Genomic DNA, 17,803 nt, shown 5'->3' with positions numbered 1-17,803 from the left:
CCTTTGTATTTTGAAAATACCTAAAAACACTTAAAATAATGCAAATATGGCTTTGGGCGGATTTGAAATATTATACATTTTCATTCCTGAACCCGTTCAGGTTCGAGTTTCGTCGCATCAGCACTTCCCTTTGTATTTTGTTATACACGAAAATACATTAAAATTGCCATTTGGCGGATCTCAAATCTTATAATATAGCGTTTATATATCCATCGGGTCCTGCTAATCGCATCGCATATATATATATATATATATATATATATATAAGCCCTACTGCATTGTGTTGCTCCGATGCGATTGATCGCAACCGCTTATCGCGATAACCCCGGGTCATTTGGTGAGCATTCCTTCGTAATTGCCAACTGCGATTCTGCAATGCAACGTGGACCGTCGATCTGCGCGCTTGATCGACGATCCTCGTTGATTTCGCCGATCGCCATTGCAAGTTCCACAGGGTCTCCGCTGATAACCTCCGATAGCCTTTGCCGATTGTGATTTGCCGATCAGATCTGGACCGTTGATCGGCCAAATCTGACAGCTACTATGCATTCACTGTTGACTCCGCCGATAGCTCTGTTTTCTTGTGTTCTTCACCTCCCAATAGTGTTTTTCTGCCATTTTGAAGGTTCCCCTTATGCGATAGTTTTGATCTTTTAAGCGATTTTAAGAAGATTTTGAAGACTTAGAGAGTATTCTAGGATCCATTTAGATCATGCCTTCCCACTGAAAAGGATTTTGGACCACCAAAAGTTGGTTTTTAAGCATCAATCAAGTGAGGATACAGCTTTCTCATTTGCCCAATTTCCATCCATTTTGCACTGCTGGGTTTTGAACCTTTGAGTCCAATTCTGAGGTACTCAATATCCCCTCTGCGCGTAGTTCTCACCTACCTGTCCAGAACTGTATCTTCCTGCAACTCATTGAGATATTCGGGCAATAGATCATCAATAGAAGGCAATTGACTTTGCTCTTCAGGATCTTCAATTAATGAAGGTTCAAACAGTCTTAAAATTTCTGCATTTACCACTGAATAGATATGCATGTACGCTGGCAAATCAAGGCGGAAAGTGTTTTCACCAATTTTCTCAAGTATCTTGAAGGGCTTGTTGTCGCACAGATCGTCACGACAACGCTCAGATCGGGGGTTGTCACCCTGATCCCCGATCTCTCCATTTAAGCCTGTCTCCTGCGGCTAAGGGGGGTAGACCCTGTAGGAAAATGGATGACCAACTGTGAACCAGTTGGGTTGGGAGACACGAAAGGAAACCAGCACTAAATAGATTTTATTAATTTAATGGACCAGTGCCTTATGGGTTTGATGTTTAAACGATTACTTACTAGATGTTGCAGAAATGTAAACCGTGTACAGCAAACATTTATCATCAAATAACTTGAACGATGCAAGATATCCAGTAAATTCACAATGCTTTAAAGATGATCTAACAATTTCAAAACTTCGAAAGATAAAGCTCGATACACAACCACGTAATTTTGAACATTAACCAGATATCATATTCATGATCATTCAAGCATGTTAAATCACATAAAAATGATAACCATTAGTTTCACATCAAAATTTTAGCCTCAGCAGAAAAGATAAAACGTGATAAATCCCCGAGCCAAGACTGAATCTGGCAAAATATTTCCAAAATATTTTTATGCTTTTCAGGTAAAATAAATCTAAAGACAAAAAAAAAAAAAAAAAAAAAAAAAAAAAAACTTTAAATCAAAAATCTAAACTAAAGGAAAGGAAACTCTTTATGCCTTTTAAAGTTTTATAATTTTTTATGATTTTTTTTTTAAATTTTAAAATGAAACAAAACTTACCATCTAACAAGAAATCGATTTTGATATTTTTTATAAAGATTCAAAAGTAAAAGTAAAGCTAAAATCTAAATCTAAATTTAAAACTAAAATCTATTAAAATAAAATGGAGCTTTTTATGGAATTTTTTTTTGATTTCAATCTAACTTTAAACAAAAGTCTAAAAAATGCACTTTAAAATTTTTTCAACTTTTTTATTTTTTATTGATTAATAAAAATAAAACTTAAACTAAACTATAGAATTAAAATCTAGAACCCCTTTTTATGATTTTAAATTTTAAAACGAAACAAAACTAGAGTCTAATCTAAAACTATATAAAAATCGAATTAAATCTAAGTTAAAATCTACAGTTTTTAAATCTAACAAAATATAAGACGTAAGTCCTAACTAAAACGCCACCCTAACCTAACGTAAAGATTAAATATATCAACTCTAAGACTAACTATGCCTAAAACAATATAAAGCACTAACACTTGAAATAAAATCGATCTAAAAATCTAAACGAAAAAGAAAAAATAAATTACTATGTAATGAATCATAAATGTAATATTAATAAAACATGAAACGTAAAAAATAAAAAAGGAACTAAATCTAAACCTTACTGTTCAACGCATATATCACACAAAAAAAAAAATGAAAATCTAAGCCTGGGATTACCGCACGTCAAATGCGTGAACTACCTGGCCCGTAAAAAAAAACGTGATTTTTAGTCTTTGCAGGTTTTGACGGCGGACGAGAAGGATGCGGATGGGACGCAGCGGGCAGGTGAGCAAGTCTGGATACTCAACGACTGAAGCAGAGCGTATGAAGCAAGTGTTTTGCTGTTGGTTTAATGTGTAATGTGTGCAGGTGCGTGGAGCTGAAGGGCGTATGGCTTGGAGGATGCGTTTCAAGAGCTGCAAATGCTGCTTGTAGATGCGGGAATGGCGTGAGAGGTAGCAAGAGAAAACAGCAACAGCAATGGAAGAGCGAGAATGTGACTGCACGGATGGAGAAAAGGACCCAAAAAAAAGCGAGGAATGGCTGCAGAATGAGGACCAAGGAAATGACAGCGTTTTATTTGCAGCAACGAACAGACAGTTGGCCAATCGGCAAGGGGTTTGCCTAGGTCACAAACGTTATCGAGAAAATTCCTCCTCAAATACAATCGAAACCCTTCAGATCTGAAAACAACTGATATTTGAAACCCTTGTACAGCAAAAAAGAGACCCTGCAAAAACTAATTTTCCACCAGATTTTATCTCAGACCTGCAACCTGCAAATGGAAAACAAAACCCGGAAGATATATGCAAAGATTAAAAGTGAAACCCTACAAACCGGTCCAAAATTGCAAAATTATAGCTCTAGAACAGCCAAATCTGTCAGTTATCATCAATAATATTTTTAGGACTTCAGATTATGAAATGCCTTAGAAACTTCTCATGCAAATCAGAAAACAAACTTAAATAATAAATAATAAACCCAGGATCAAAATTAGCTGCGCTTTGCAAGAAAATGCTTGCGGGAGTTGGTTGGTTCAGCCGAGAACTTCCCCAAACGCCCACTGATCTTCTTCAATAAGGGTTTCCTGCACAGCTCACTTTAACCATCAATAAAGAGAGAAAAAGCAATACTAGATCTCAAAAGCAGTGGAGATACCTGCCATTACTTCAGAAAATCTAATACCATTTCAAACCCTAGCAAGTGAACAAGATACCTGTGCTCAACAATACTCTTCAATAAGCTGTTACTAATGGCTAAAAATTAAAATATGCAGAAAATAAAATAGCTCACAGCACTTCCAGAGAGTAACACCAGCAAGATTTTAACCCCAAAGTCTTTCTCTATTAGCACCAGAAAAAGTTTACAAGAGAGCTTCTTCAGCACAAGACTCACAGATCCAATGATCTCAAATGACCCCTAGCACCCTATTTAAAGGAAAAATTCCCAACGGCTAGTTCCAGTGATCCATGTCCAAATGATCTCAACAGTCGATGAGGATCAAGATATCTCTTAATCTCATCCGTCGAATTTTTTAATGCATTAAAAATTGAAATTCTGCATTTATTTACTCAAAAATATTATTATTTTATTATTTCTTTTTTTTATTATTTTATTATTTTTTTTTTATCTTTAATTTTTTATTGTTTTTTATTTTTTCATTTTTTTAATTTTTTATTTTTTATTTATTTTTTAAATGGATCCTCGAACTTAGCCTTTGGAAAAATCACCTAGGACCTAGGACTTAGGACTTATGAGGGGATTAAAACATTTTCTAACCCTCAAGACACTTTACATCGTGACTTTTACAACTTTACATCTCAAGGGGGAGAACCCATTTGACATAGACCCTCATAAACCACCCAATGCTGTGACACAACTATAATCTAGCAGATTAACACACTAGGATTCTCCTAAGATTCTAATGACAAAATCCATTCCGGCTTTGGGGTTAGGCTGAAGGAAAACTCTGCCGATCATGGATCAGTGAGACGAAAAACCTTCCGGAACGTAGGTTATCACTAGAAAATTAGGTCCACCTAGGCAATTTACATACATGACTCATATCTGCTAAGATTATTTACAATTCACACATGCAGACTGGGTTTACAACATAGCTTGATCAAGCTGTCGATGACTGTCAAATGGCACGGACATGTCGATCAAGCGCTACCCTTTTTGCAAAGAAAAGGGGGTGTACTGCTATGGGTAGTTGACACGTAGTGGTCAACATCTGGCTCTACTTGGGGACACGTTGCTGCACTGTAGGAATGTGAGAATCCAGAATCTGCACCCACGCAACACACAACAGAAATAAGTAGCGTCCATTCAAGCATCATCATATAACATCTAAGTACATAAAAGTTAGAAGCTCTTCATTTATTAACAAGGAAAGTAAATCTAATCCTAAATCAAAAATAAAATGCTAAAAAACGAGTAGGCATAGAAATACAATACAAAGGATGCCCCATGGCATCAGATATCATCTTTGAAGAACAGCTTGAGCATTTGGCCATTCACTGGTAGATCAAGTGGTTCGCCATCCAATCTGCTCAAGTGGAATGAGTTTGGTCTAGCGATATCCCGAATGATGTAAGGTCCCAGCCACAAACTGTCTAACTTCTTATGTTTTCCTGGTTTCTCATTCTTGCGATCCCAAAGAAGTACCATATCTCCCACCTAGAAAGATCTAGATCGAGAAAATTTATCAAATTTTTTCTTAATGTTAAACTGATTTTTACATATAGCATCAAAAGTTGTCCTATGAGTTTCATCTAACTCCACAATCTGATCTATTCTATTCTGAACATCTTTATTAGTAGAAAAATTTTGGAGGAGCTGATATGCTGGCAATTTGAGGTGCACGGGTAAAGTTACATCCATGCCATAAACTAATTCAAATGGAGATTTACCAATAGCTTTCTTCTTAGTAATTCTATCTGCCCATAAAGCATACTTGATTTTGCTATCCCATGATCTCTTATTATCTCCTACTATCTTCTTGATAATGGTTATGAGATTCTTGTTACTTGATTCAGCCAGACCATTACCTTGAGGATAGTAATTTGACAAATGAGATAAGACAATGCCATACTTGAGACAAAATGATGAAAACTCTAAGGGAACTAAATGTTTTGGCATTGTCAGTGGTGATCTTAGCAGGGACACCAAATCTAGTAATGATATTATTTTCAATGAAATCCATAATAACCTTTTCAGTGGCATTCTTAGCAGGAATGGCTTCAACCCATTTAGTGAAATAATCCGTAGCAGTCAAAATCCATGAGTAGCCATTGCTAGAATTTTCATGGAACTTCCCTATGAAGTCCAGACCCCAATGCTAAAAAAGTGCCTCTACAATGACAGGTTGTAGGGGCAGGGCAGCAAGCTTCTGTTTTCCAGTGAATAGTTGACAGGCTTGACAGGCTCTAACAAACTTGTGCACATCAGAAAAGATTGAAGGCCAATAATAGCCAGCTCTCAGGATTTTGTGGGCGATAGTTCTAGCAGCATAATGACCACCACAAAATCCTGAATGAAACTCAGAGATTAATTTCTTGGACTCAACGTCATCAACACACCTAAGCACTATGCCCTCAAGATTTCTCCACCCAAGGCCATCCTTCATAAGGCAATACTTAGTGGCTTTCAGTCTAAGAGCCCTTCTCTTATGAGCAACTAAATGGTTAGGACATGCAAGATTCATCAAGTAATAAACTATGTCCTTGTACCACTCATGCTCTCCTAATCTTTGCAACTCCGGCGAAGATAGATCGCTAAGACAAAACAAACCAAGAGTCTTTTCGTTACCTTCAGTCAACATCTGAGCCAAACCTTGGCCTTTGACTAGCTTGGTGGGTCTGATCTCTAAATCATATTCTTGTATTTTAGTAACCCACCTAGCACGAGTCCCTAAGCAATCAGTTTGAGTTAATATATCTTTAACAGCAGAATGTGGGACAAAAGCAATGATTTTAGAATAACCCACATAAGTATTGAAGTGCTTAAGACACTTGACCAAGGCATAAGCCTGCTTTTCCATGGTATTGTACTTCAAATCAGAATTTTGAAGTGCTCTACTCATGAAAGCGATAGGCTGCTTGTGACCATCTTTATTCTTTTGTAGCAGGACACCAACAATGGTATCTTCGGAAGCGAAAGAAAAAATCATGAAATCCTTGGAATAATCGGGACTAACTAAGACAGGAGCTCTTGCAATAGCACATTTGATTTCTTGAAAAGCCTTTTTGCTGTCTTCTTGCCAAACAAATTTTGCATCTTTCTTTAGAAGACTTTGAATAGGCTTAGCTATTTCTGCGTAATTTGGAATAAATCTTCTAATAAAATTTGTCTTTCCAAGGAAAGACTGAAGGGATTTAAGATTATGAGGGAGAGGAATCTTTTGGATTGCTTCAATTCTTTCCGGGTCAATTTTGATTCCTTCCTTAGAAATGATATGGCCAAGTAATTTCCCTTCCGTTACTCCAAAAACAGACTTAGCTGGATTCAAAGAAATCCCGTATTCTCTACATCTATCGAAAACCTGCCTAAGATGATTTACATGACTAATACCATCTTTAGAGAAAACAGTAAGATCATCTTGGTAAATTTCAATAAATTTCCCGATTAATCCTTTGAAGGCATAATCCATAGCCCTTTGGAATGTAGCCCCAGCGTTTGTTAATCCAAACGGCATTCTGATGTATTCAAAGGTACCCCATGGTGTGGTGAATGTGGTTTTATGACGATCTTCCTTCTTAACCCATACCTGATTGTACCTAGAAAAACCATCTAGCAGCGACATCATTCCAGAACCGGTTACTCTTTGCAACAAAGTCTCCATGTTTGGCAAAGGGTAATTATCTTTCTTGCATGCTAGATTAAGGTTTCGGAAATCGACACACAGCCTTATTGTATCATTCTTTTTCCTAACAATCACCAGATTCGAACACCATGTCGAATGCCTTGTTTGAGCGATAATCCCTGCTGCAAGCATTTTCGCAAGTTCTTTCTAAACTAAAGGGGCTAATTTAGGATTAATTTGCCTAAGCTTCTGGCGAAAGGGTTTAGCATTTTCATCTTTTAAGGGGATAGTATGCTCCATGACATCTTCCCTATAGCCTTTTAATTCATCATAAGAAAAAGCTAAAACATCTCGATATTCGCGAAGTAAATCAGTTAACTTTTTTCTCTCCTCCACACTATTACCTCTACCAATTTTAACGATCTTTGGGTTTTCAGAAGTACCAATGTTTATCTCGAGATATTCGCCTGGGTCCATCTTATTTTCTTCTCTCAGCTTCGTGGCATCATGCCGATCAAAATGTTGCTCTAAGGCAACCACATTCCTAGGAGTAGGATTTATGATATGCTCATGATTTAAAAATCCATCCTCCTCAGAATCTATTCTGAAATCCTCAAACTCGTCCAAACTATTAAGAAAACGAATGACTTGCTTTTCATCATTGAAGACCTGCCAATGCTCTGAGTTATCTGGAACAAATGGTCTGAATATTACTTCCATTTTGATCTTATCTTTAATTAGCTCATCAGATAACTGGAAAGTAGTAGCAGCTACGGCAAGTTCATCTACCAAACTATTTTGCTCTCTTGGAATCGCTTCAAGGTCAAGGGCATCAAAATGCTCCATAGTATCCCACACAGCATTTCGATAATTCCTTAGTCTTTGATTTTTGCATGTGAATTTATTCTTAAGCTGCATGATAACTAAATCAGAATCCCCCTTAATGCTAAGCAACTTGATCCTCAAAGATTTTGCCAATTCAAGCCCCAACAATATAGCCTCATATTCAGCGACATTGTTGGTTGCTTCGAATTCTAATCGATAGGCAAACTTGAAAATGTGATCAAGGGGAGATTTAAGCACTATTCCAGCACCTTTACCATGCCTAGATGATGCACCATCGAAGTACATGTACCAGACTTTATCCTTAATCTTATCATCGGGAGGAATTATGAAATTAGACATGATGGCATAGTTCCCAATGTCAGATTGCTCTTTGATTATCTCGTTGTGAGGTCTCTTAGGATCTTCGACATGAAATTTTCTTTCGGGCTCTCTATTTAGTCTTACAAAACCATCACCCCTAGGGGAAGGAATCATAGCATATGACCAATTCATTTGAATACTTCCTCCTAGATCAGGGGCCCACTTTCTGGATAACAACATACCCCAGGCATCAAGCACATCCACAACAACAATATCCATGACAATCATGATGTCTGGGTAAACTGATAGATGAACTTGCAAATCTTTGATTAAACCATGCACTTCGATTTTCTTAGAATCCATGGCGCATATGTTATAGTAGGGTCTAGAAACTCTTAAGTTAAGCTGTTCCATGACCCTTTTAGTCATTACAAAAGCTGATGCACCAGAATCCAACATGCAATTATTCAATTTATATCCATTAACTAACAAGGTGATAAAGAAAGGTCGGTGATCTTTGTTATTAGCATCTAAGCTTTGCAAATATATGGGAGCATCATGATAGTCAACTTCCCGAGTCTTCTGTTGAGAAGTATTTACTTGAGGACCTTGAATAGCTTTTAGTAACTTGTCTCTTTGGGAAGGGATTTTAGCAATCTCGGAGACAGGAACCCAGATTTTTGCATTGTCAAACCAACTTCCCAAATCGACATCTAATCTAGAGTTTACACCAGGGTTAAAAGTTCAAGGGGGAATTTGATTCCCGCTTTGATCTTTATCCCTTCTCTGATAGGTCAAACCCTTATCTCTAGCAATTTCCAATATTTGCTTGGGAGAGGGTTTTTCACCATATAACCTAGCCAAAATGTCATCTTCATTTTCCAGGTTATTTATACTAAAAGCTGATGAAGGATTCATAACGTCACGACTCTTTTCCTTGACCTCTATCCAATCATCCATAGACAAAGGAAACTTACTACCCACTACATTTATTTGATCACCTGTTCCAAACATTCCATTATCTAAAATTATTCTAACGATGGGACAAGTGGCCTCTTCATGAAGAGCATCACAAGCCCGACAGTAAGGAGGAGCATTATCAACCAAATTAGTTAGCGGATTAGGAGGTCTCTGCTCACTAGATTGACCCTTCCTTTGCCAATTGTTATTTCTATTATTATTATTTCGAGGTTGAAAATTCTGCGTTTGCGCTCTTTCCATTTGGATCAACCTATTCTGCAAAGTGGTTATCTCCTTATTATGATTAATTTCCATGGTTTCAATCTTTTGAAGCAATTTGAGAACAAGTTCGCTTTCAGGTTCTTGAACTGCTTTTCCTTTAGGTTCCTTTAGTTTCGTAGCAGCTCTATCGAAACCTGGGATCTCAAACTTCCCAGATGCGGCCTTGTCCTTTTCAAGCTCTATAGCTAAGGCTTGGCAATCTCTATAATCATTAAGTTTAGCATGCCTTAATTCATAAGATGGCTCAGGACTAAAGGCATCAATGTAAAAATCTTGGAGAGTTTTGTCTGTAGGTTTATAGTCTTGAGGTAATTCTCTAACAATACCATTAAACCTTTTATTAAATTCTTCAACAGTTTCATCCTCTCCCTTTTTTATTAGGCTAATAGCTTTTATGAGGTGTCTTCCTTCTCTCTTATCTCCATATTTTTCTTTAAATGCATTAATGATCGATTCTAAGGAATCAAATGAATTCTGAGGCTTTTCAGTAAACCATTCATGAGCATCACCCCCCAAGGTTAAAATGAAAAGAGTCATTCTAACATCTTCATGATCAAAATCAGGAGACCTTGCGTATTTAGCGATCCATATACTAAAGTCTCTTAGATGCGAATTTGCACTAATCGCATTATCTCCCTGAAAGCTAGGCAACTTATTTATCCCAACTGATGGAAGAGCATTGGGATACCCTGGAATGTTAGAAAATTTGCAAGGGGCATACATATCCATGATGATGTGCCTAACTTGACTAGTAAAAAGCAAATGGATATCAGAGAGGGCTTCTTGTCCAAGGTTAATAAGAAGTGTACGAGAAGAGAGTTTGTGTAATCGTACCATGAGGACCTTTTCAGGATCAGGAGTAGGATTGCACAGACTGCTTGGATGTCTTCTAGTATACACTCTTGAAGATAATATATGAAGTGGAGTCGCCACTTGAACAAGAAGTGAAACACGAAAAAGCTCGAAATGAAAGAACCAAGGACAGAAAAACTCTATCCCCGGCAACGGCGCCAAAAAATGTTGTCGCACAGATCGTCACGACAACGCTCAGATCGGGGGTTGTCACCCTGATCCCTGATCTCTCCGTTTAAGCCTGTCTCCCGCGGCTAAGGGGGGTAGACCCTGTAGGAAAATGGATGACCAACTGTGAACCAGTCGGGTTGGGAGACACGAAAGGAAACCAGCACTAAATAGATTTTATTAATTTAATGGACCAGTGCCTTATGGGTTTGATGTTTAAACAATTACTTACTAGATGTTGCAGAAATGTAAACCGTGTACAGCAATCATTTATCATCAAATAACTTGAACGATGCAAGATATCCAGTAAATTCACAATGCTTTAAAGATGATCTAACAATTTCAAAACTTTGAAAGATAAAGCTCGATACACAACCACGTAATTTTGAACATTAACCAGATATCATATTCATGATCATTCAAGCATGTTAAATCACATAAAAATGATAACCATTAGTTTCACATCAAAATTTTAGCCTCAGCAGAAAAGATAAAACGTGATAAATCCCCGAGCCAAGACTGAATCTGGCAAAATATTTCCAAAATATTTTTATGCTTTTCAGGTAAAATAAATCTAAAGACAAAAAAAAAAAAAAAACTTTGTATCAAAAATCTAAACTAAAGGAAAGGAAACTCTTTATGCCTTTTAAAGTTTTATAATTTTTTATGATTTTTTTTTTTAATTTTAAAATGAAACAAAACTTACCATCTAACAAGAAATCGATTTTGATATTTTTTATAAAGATTCAAAAGTAAAAGTAAAGCTAAAATCTAAATCTAAATTTAAAAATAAAATCTATTAAAATAAAATGGAGCTTTTTATGGAATTTTTTTTTTTATTTAAATCTAACTTTAAACAAAAGTCTAAAAAATGCACTTTAAAAATTTTTTAACTTTTTTATTTTTTATTGATTAATAAAAATAAAACTTAAACTAAACTATAGAATTAAAATCTAGAACCCCTTTTTATGATTTTAAATTTTAAAATGAAACAAAACTAGAGTCTAATCTAAAACTATATAAAAATCGAATTAAATCTAAGTTAAAATCTACAGCTTTTAAATCTAACAAAATATAAGACGTAAGTCCTAACTAAAACGCCACCCTAACCTAACGTAAAGATTAAACATATCAACTCTAAGACTAACTATGCCTAAAACAAAATAAAGCACTAACACTTGAAATAAAATCGATCTAAAAATCTAAACGAAAAAGAAAAAAAAAATTACTATCTAATGAATCATAAATGTAATATTAATAAAACATGAAACGTAAAAAATAAAAAAAGGAACTAAATCTAAACCTTACCGTTCAACGCATATATCACAAAAAAAAATGAAAATCTAAGCCTGGGATTACCGCACGTCAAATGCGTGAAATACCTGGCCCGTAAAAAAAAACGTGATTTTTAGTCTTTGCAGGTTTTGACGACGGACGAGAAGGATGTGGATGGGACGCAGCAGGCAGGTGAGCAAGTCTGGATACTCGACGGTTGAAGCAGAGCGTATGAAGCAAGTGTTTTGCTGCTGGTTTAATGTGTAATGTGTGCAGGGGCGTGGAGCTAAAGGGCGTATGGCTTGGAGGCTGCGTTTCAAGAGCTGCAAATGCTACTTGTAGATGCGGGAATGGCGTGAGAGGTAGCACGAGAAAACAGCAACAGCGATGGAAGAGCGAGAATGTGACTGCACGGATGGAGAAAAGGACCCAAAAAAAAGCGAGGAATGGCTGCAGAATGAGGACCAAGGAAATGACAGCGTTTTATTTGCAGCAGCGAACAGACAGTTGGCCAATTGGCAAGTGGTTTGCCCAGGTCACAAACGTTATCGAGAAAATTCCTCCTCAAATACAATCGAAACCCTTCAGATCTGAAAACAACCGATATTTGAAACTTTTGTACAGCAAAATAGAGACCCTGCAAAAACTAATTTTCCACCAGATTTTATCTCAGACCTGCAACCAGCAAATGGAAAGCAAAACCCGGAAGATATATGCAAAGATTAAAAGTGAAACCCTACAAACCGGTCCAAAATTGCAAAATTATAGCTCTAGAACAGCCAAATCTGTCAGTTATCATCAATAATATTTTTAGAACTTCAGATTATGAAATGCCTTAGAAACTTCTCATGCAAATCAGAAAACAAACTTAAATAATAAACCCAGGATCAAAACTAGCTGGGCTCTGCAAGAAAATGCTTGCAGGAGTTGGCTGGTTCAGCCGAGAACTTCCCCAAATGCCCACTGATCTTATTCAATAAGGGTTTCCTGCACAACTCACTTTAACCATCAATAAAGAGAGAAAAAACAATACTAGATCTCAAAAGTAGTGGAGATACCTGCCATTACTTAAGAAAATCTAATACCATTTCAAACCCTAGCAAGTGAACAAGATACCTGTGATCAACAATACTCTTCAATAAGCTATTACTAATGGCTAAAAATTAAAATATGCAGAAAATAAGATAGCTCACAGCACTTCCAGAGAGTAACACCAGCAAGATTTTAACCCCAAAGTCTTTCTTTATTAGCACCAGAAAAAGTTTACAAGAGAGCTTCTTCAACACAAGACTCACAGATCCAATGATCTCAAATGACCCCTAGCACCCTATTTAAAGGAAAAATTCCCAACGGCTAGTTCAAGTGATCCATGTCCAAATGATCTCGACCGTCGATGAGGATCAAGATATCTGTTAATCTCATCCGTCGAATTTTTTAATGCATTAAAAATTGAAATTCTGCATTTATTTACTCAAAAATATTATTATTTTGTTATTTCTTTTTTTATTATTTTTTTTATATCTTAATTTTTTATTGTTTTTTATTTTTTCAATTTTTTAATTTTTTAATTTTTATTTATTTTTTAAATGGATCCTCGAACTTAGCCTTTGGAAAAATCACCTAGGACCTAGGACTTAGGACTTATGAGGGGATTAAAACATTTTCTAACCATCAAGACACTTTACATCATGACTTTTACAACTTTACATCTCATGGGGGAGAACCCATTTGACATAGACCCTCATAAACCACCCAGTTCTGCGACACAACTATAATCTAGTAGATTAACACACTAGGATTCTCCTAAGATTCTAATGACAAAATCCATTCCGGCTTTGGGGTTAGGCTGAAGGAAAACTCTGCCGATCATGGATCGGTGAGACGAAAAACCTTCCGGAACGTAGGTTATCACTAGAAAATTAGGTCCACCTAGGCAATTTACATACATGACTCATATCTGCTAAGATTATTTACAATTCACACATGCAGACTGGTTTACAACATAGCTTGATCAAGCTATCGATGACTGTCAAATGGCACGGACATGTCGATCAAGCGCTACCCTTTTTGCAAAGAAAAGGGGGTGTACTGCTATGGGTAGTTGACACGTAGTGGTCAACAGGGCTCATACCTTATTGGTTTCAGCTTCTTTCCTTCACCTTGCATTCTGTCTTTGCTGATATATAGCCAGACTTGATCACCAACTTGGAAGCTATGCTCCATCCAATGCTTATCATGCCTTGCCTTGTACTTGGCTTGGCTCCTTTCCAGCTGTTCTTGCACTGCCTGGTGAATTTCTTGGATCTGTTCAATGAACCTGGTTGCTTTGTCCACATCACTGTGTCCATCAACTGAACTGTCTTTTTCAAAGACAAAATCCAAGGGAGACCTTGGTATAAAACCAAAACAAGTCTCAAAAGGAGATCTTTGTGTAGAAGAATGCTTGGCATGGTTGTAAGCATGCTGCGCATAACATAAATGTTCATCCCAAAGCTTGGGATGCTTGCTGCAATAACCCCTGAGCAACTGGATCACTGTCCTGTTGACCACCTCTGTTTGGCCATCTGTTTGTGGATGAAAGGTTGTGCTCTTCTTCAATCTGGTGTCCATCAATTCCCACAAACTTGACCAAAACTTCCCAACAAATCGGGAATCTCGATCAGATACTATGGAAGTGGGTAACCCAAAATGCACCCAAATATGCTGAAAGAACAACTTCATTGTTTGTTCAGCTGTAATCTGCTTGTTACAAGGTATTAAAATACACATTTTGTTGAACCTGTCCACAATAACATATAAATAGTCGTGACCTTTTATAGATTTTGGCAATCCCCCAACAAAGTCCATGGAAACACTTTCCCAAGGACGAGAAGGAACTCGAAGTGGAGTGTAGCACACATGGTACACCCTTTAATATATCTAGAAACTGTTTCATGCATTTTTGGCTAATAGCAGAATCTTTGTAGCTATGCCACTGTTTTACTTACACCAAAGTGACCTGATATCAGAGAAGTATGTGCTTCCCGGATTATGTTAACTCTTTCAGTTTGTGGAATGCATAGCTTTCCCAAATGATACAAGAATTGGTCCTTAACATAATAATCCAATTCTTCTACTTTTTTGCCATGACATAAAGCTGCATATACATCTTTAAAATCTATATCTTGAGCATATTGTTCAATGTAGGTTTCATGCATTCCTGAATTATGCTTAAGTATAGTGGATGCATTTATGATTGGTCTGGACAACATATCTGCAACTTTATTGTGTATGCCCTTTTTATATCTGATGACTAGATGAAACTGTTGTAGGAAACCCATCCACCTATAGTGTCTTGATTGTTGCAATTTAGTTTGTGAGTGCAAATACTGAAGTGGTTGATGATCAATATGTATAACTGTTTCTTTGCCCATTAAGTAATGTTTCCACTTTTTTACACTCTGTACTAATGCATACAATTCTTTATCATATGTGGGATAATTAACTACTACAAAATTAAATGTCTCAGAATGGTAGCATATGGGTTTACCATGTTGCATCAACATTGTTCCCATGGCATAGTCACTGGCATCTGTTTCGATCTCAAATGGTCTTTGAAAATCTGGCAATGCTAGTACTGGTGTTGTACTAATTTTTTCTTCCAATGTGTCGAAGGCTTTATGTTGTTTGCCTCCCCACTGAAACACCTTGTTCAATCTTGTTAAAGCATGTAAGGGAGCTGCAATTAAAGAAAATTTAGCAATAAACTTTCTCCAATACTGTGCTGCTCCTAGGAAGCTTCTAACTTCTGTAGCAAATTTGGGTTTAGGCCAGTTTACAATGACTTCAACTTTAGAGGGATCTATCTTCAATTCATCACCCCCTACAATATGACCCAAATAATTCAAAGATGTTTTGCCAAATTCACACTTTGATAATTTAACATAGAGATTTTCTTTTTTCAAAACATCTAGAGTCTGTTTTACATGCTTCAAATGTTCTTCCCATGTTTTACTGAAAAAAGAATGTCATCTAAATATACAATTACAAAATTATCAATGAAAGGCTTGAATACATCATTCATAACTCATGAAAGTGGCAAGGAGCATTAGTTAAGCCAAAAGGCATAACTAGCCATTCATACAGCCCTTGCTTTGTTTTGAAAGCAGTCTTCATACATATTGCTCTGCTACTCTGACCTGATGGTAACCACTACGCAAGTCCAACTTGGAAAAGTAAATAGCTTCTTTCAGCTGATCCAATAGATCATCAATGCGAGGAAGGGGATAACGATTCTTGATCGTTATTTTATTCAGTGCTCTGTAATCTATGCACATCCTCCATGAACCATCTTTCTTCCTCGCCAACACGATTGGAGATCCGCATGGTGATGTGCTTAGTCTTATGAACCCTTTTTCGAGCAGCTCCTATACCTGCTTCTTGATCTCTACATTCTCTAAAGCGGATAACCTGTACATTCCAATGTTAGGCAATGGAGCATCTTGCTGCAAATGAATATCATGTACAATTTCCCTTTTGGGTGGCAGACCTTTAGGATCTTGAAATAGGATATCATATTTTGAAACAACTTTTTCTAAATCAGCTTTCTGTTTAGCATCACAGCTCTCAAATACATTGGTTTTATCAGGTTTCTTTTCCTTTACAACCATCAACAAAAATTGCTTGCATGAATTTACAATTCTTTTCATCTGCCCTGAATTTATGAGAGTATAATTATTCTTGAGTTTATGAGCTCTTAAAATATATTCTATTCCATCTTTAACGAGTTGATACTTATTTTCCGCTCTATAGAAAATGGCTTTTCTATCATACAAGTAAGGACTTCTTAAAGCAATACCACATTTATCCAAGGGAATTACATCTAACTCAACATCATCTACAAATGCTGAACCAATGGCAAAACTAAGTTTACATTGTCTAGTCACTTGTAGCTTTGTTTTATCACACACCCAACCTAATGGATATGGCTTCTTGTGAGGTGTGGTTAGTAATCTCAGTTTCTTTACAATTGCTTCAAAAATTAAGTTTACTTGTGAGCCACTATCAAATAAAGTATCAATCTTTTGATGCTTGGAAATAATTCTAATATGAAAAAGTTCATGTATTTTCCTCTCATTTTCTTCACTATCAATAGTTTGTGCAGAATTACTAGTAGATGCTTCAGAATTTTTACCTTTATACCTGTAGCTGCGATTTTTGTTTCATCACCTGAATCTGACCCCAAATCCTTCTGTATAGCAGCAGCAGCCTTCTTCTTCTTGCCATCGAACTTCTTGGGTTTTAGCTTTGGATGCAAAGACCAACAATGTTCATCATCATGTCCATCCTTCTTGCAGTGAGTGCATGGAGGTTTGTTTTTCTGTACAGTATTTGTCTTCCTCTCTTTCCATTTCTGCTTCCCCTTTTCCTTGTTCTTGCTTGCAGTGGGTTTTGATGATCCCCCAATCTCTGGGTTCAAATTCTTGCCTCTAGCCTCTAGATGTGTCGCCTGAACAGATACCTCATCTATGCTAGTAGGGTTAAACATGAAAATGGTGTGCCTCAAATAACTATGCAGACCACCTATATTCTTCAGCAAATTTTCAGGTGAGCCTAAAGAAATGCCTAGAATTAAAGCTATTTTTCTAAATTCCTGGGTGTAGCTTTGTACACTTTGCCCTTTTAATTGGCGAAGAGTTTGCTAACTCATCATAGCTTGCTGCATATAAGCTAGTGGCTAGAATTGTTTTTTAATGGCAGAAACAAATTCTCTCCAGGCAGAAAGGATTTTACCATGCTTCTTCAAATCAGCGTGTGTCCTACCTTCCCACCATACCAAGGCAGTTCCTCCAAGGCATAGGCTGGCCAGCTAAATTTTACTCCTGTCTAAATCAATGTTTCGCACCCTGCAATACACATCAATCTGTCTAATCCAGTTATCTAGCTTTTTTGCATTTAATTCTCCATCATATATTGGCAAATCAAATTTTACATCTAACTTAATCAAAGATGTTTTCTTCTTTTTATTTTCA

The sequence above is a fragment of the Pinus tabuliformis genome, chromosome X (genome assembly GCF_031772625.1).
Source record: "Pinus tabuliformis cultivar Carrire ecotype Pingquan chromosome X, CPIR1, whole genome shotgun sequence".
NCBI classification, from domain to species: domain Eukaryota; kingdom Viridiplantae; phylum Streptophyta; class Pinopsida; order Pinales; family Pinaceae; genus Pinus; species Pinus tabuliformis.
Note: the sequence above shows the minus strand (reverse complement) of the source record.